The sequence below is a fragment of the Heterocephalus glaber genome, unplaced genomic scaffold (assembly GCF_053883595.1).
Source record: "Heterocephalus glaber isolate CG9 unplaced genomic scaffold, H.glaber_assembly_v1.0 deba00000331, whole genome shotgun sequence".
NCBI lineage: Eukaryota > Metazoa > Chordata > Mammalia > Rodentia > Bathyergidae > Heterocephalus > Heterocephalus glaber.
Genome location: NW_028258142.1, coordinates 17,713,716 through 17,717,163, shown reverse-complemented (window position 1 = coordinate 17,717,163; position 3,448 = coordinate 17,713,716).

The following is a 3,448-nucleotide window of genomic DNA, read 5'->3' as shown; positions in this document are numbered from 1 at the left end:
TTGTCTAGGGTGGAATCTGATGCCATTTTCCCTTCCTTCAACAAGAGGGACTGGCTGGTGGCCCTATCCACATGTCTAGATACTTCAGGTTTTGCAGCCAGGGAGGGGCTTGTCCCACAGGGCTAAGGGCACAAGTCAAGCAGGGAGTTGGGAGTGGAAATAATTATTTGTCTCTTCTGACTGCCTAGAAACCTGAGTTATAGGAGAAATAGCAAATTTAAAAGTTTTCCTTTGCTGATTCCCATACGTGATAGGGAAAAGTCTGTCATATTCACGTCATTAAAGATGCTCTTCTACAATGTTCAAAGATGGATCTGGGTGCTCAAAATTCCATATTGAATAATTGTATTTTTATGACAATGATGATAATGGTAACAATAATGATGGAAGCAACACCGGGGTTACCATTCATGCAGTCCTTGGCTTGGGCAACAGTATTACATGCTATAAGAAGACTCTCAGGCAATATGAGAAATGGAAATGCTCATCAAATTCCAACTCTCCCCTCTATATTTAAATCTTCACTGTAGCACAGCAGCCAAGAGTTGCTCAGTTTGTGTGAAGTACTTCAATAAGGCATTACTTAATGTTAGGAAGTAGCTTATTAATAAACATATTCAGAATGGGGAAAAAATAAGAATCAAGATACATCATGTACAGGTACAAGCACCCAAAGATAAATGTAAATGTACTGTATACCTAAAATGTACCAATAAAAGAATTTAAGTAAAAAAAATTTTAAAAATAAATAAACATATTCAGACAATTAAATATCACAAAATTCTTGCTTTGAGCTAAAGTCTGTATTTCAGTAACCACTGTTTCATTACAATGGTCTTGTTTGTAAAAGACATATGCAGAAAAATTAAGTCCCCCTCCATGTTTATCTTAACAAAGTAACAGTATCTGCCCTGTATCTACTGCCCCTCTATCCCATTTCCACTCTTGAAATCACACAAAACTTATTAAAATCACTATGTTTAAATATTTGAAGAGAGTTGCACTGTTTTATTTCAGCTGTTCCCTAATGGAGAGCTTTAGAAATTATGGTTATGGCTCAACTAAATCTTTAAGTTTTCTGTGACGGTAAGACCATAGGGACTGTATTAACTAGTAGTGGAGAAAATGACACAAGTACTGCAACCTCAAAGATGTGTCTGAGTGTAGAATTGATAACATTTTTGAAAATAATCTGAAAATAATTGCCTATCATATGAATTCAAATCACTTATTGTATGCCAAGTACAAAAATAACCAATTATTAACATTAACTCCTTCAAATGGTCTAAGATTCATTCATTTTTCCATGTAATCACTCACTCATTCTTCATAAATAGTTGTTTATGGGTTTCCTCCAATGTTGTACAACTAATGCAAAGATGAACAATTATTTTTAAGAGAAACAGAAATGAGCATGAGTTGATTTTAAAACAACTTTTTAACCTCCAGCTTTTATTCTGTCCTAAAGATTATAAAGGTGGTTATACACATAAATGAGCAAATACTATACCCCATTCTGGCTGCTAAAATTCAAGATTCCTGCCTAACAGTACTTGAAAGATTTTGCTTTTCAAACTAATTTCTCCTCTTTGAAATAGTATGTAAAAAATGAGGAAAAATTAAGAAATAGTTAAGAGAAAGGTAGAGTGAATAATAGGAAGTTCGTAAGGGGTAAAGAGCATGACCTTTATAACAAGAAAGCGATTTACTATGTCACTATCTGGTCTTGAGGAGTAGCTTTCACAAAGCCTTTACAAATATTTCTTTCTTTTCTATTATGGGTGCTCCACTTGAATGAATTGCCAAGAACTTCAAATGCTTTAAATGCAGAAGTAGATATTTTTAAATTTAAATTTAAGGCAATTTATATTGTCTTACAGTAGTCCATCTTCAATCCTTGATGATTAAAGGCTTATGATATAATTTAAATTCAGATATTCTTTAAGCCCAGAATGGACACATAAATCAAACCCCTACTGTGCTTTTTTAAAAGTATTGCTAATGTTGAAATTTAGAAATGAAAGGTTAAAAAATAAATGCTGTGAGCATTATCAATATGGTACCTGTACAGAACACATCTGAATTCCTTTTCTCATCCCTTTCCCTCCCTCTTTCCATTTCTTGACCCATCCCCATTTGAGATGGTCTATCACCCTATTTCCTATTATCTACCTTTTAATTTGCTCTTTATTTATAATTTTGTTTTCTTATGTAAGAAGATACATGCGATACTTAAACTTCTGTGTCTGACTTGTTTCCCTTAATATTATGGTCTCAAGATGCATCCATTTTCCAACAAATGACTCAAGTTTATCATGCTTTATGGCAGAAGAGTACTTTATTGTGCATAAATACCACATTTTCTTCATCCATTCATCTGTTAATTGGCACATGGACCACTTCCAAGATTTAGCAAATTAGTGTTTATGACATGCTAGAGCCTTGTTCTCTGGCTTCTTAATCCACTCCAGGGTTCACGTTCAAGTATCTGTTCAGACTTACCATGTATATGGCTGAAAAATCAAAATCTAAATATAAAAAAGTATGTTAATATATATGCAGATAAGCAGATGTGGAAATATGATTGTAATATGTTGGTGGTCTCTCTAGAAGGAGACCTGAGACCCCAGAAAGCACCGACTTTTAAAGAAAGAAAAGGAGACAGCCTGGGGGACGAACAGCAGTTTACTTCCTCTGGCACTATTAGACAATCACAAAGGGAAGAAGCAAGGCTTTTATACATGTAGGAAAGCAGCTTAGTTATTCTGGCTATTGTCTTTCTGATTTTCACCTCTGATGATAACCAGTGACTTTAAGTGACTCATAAAAGCTACAGGCGAATTCACAAGTCCCCTGTTTCCATTCACCAACCCCATACATCAAAGAGCACACTGCAGCCCTCTTCTTATCAGATAGTATCAAGAGAGCAGGACAATTTCAGCCAAAATCAAGCCCACCGGGCCACCACAAACATCACAGATGTGCATGGTGAGTCCTCATATCTCTCTAATGACCCATAGAGTCATTGAGTAGCAGTTCTCTGATCCCAGGAAATGGTAAATAAGGAGACTAGGAAAACATGTTTTTTGCCCATGAAACTTGAACAAGGTCTCTTAAAGTTTTCTGGCACTCTTTTAACAAACAGACTTGTGGAATTTCCCAGAAATGACTTAATTTTCTCAGTTAACAAACTTCTTGTGATCAATTCTTAAAACTAGACAGCTGAATTCTACAATTTCCCACAGTAATATGCTATGAAGAGAAATGAAAGATGGAAATGGGATGGTGACAGAGTGGGGAAACACCTCCTTGCACAGGATAATAAAGGAAAACATCTCTGATAAAGTTAAGAGTTGAGGTATTATTGCTAATAAATTATTAACCACATAACAGCTTACCCTGAGTATCACTCAGACAATACATTTGTTTAAGCACTGATTATCCTGAA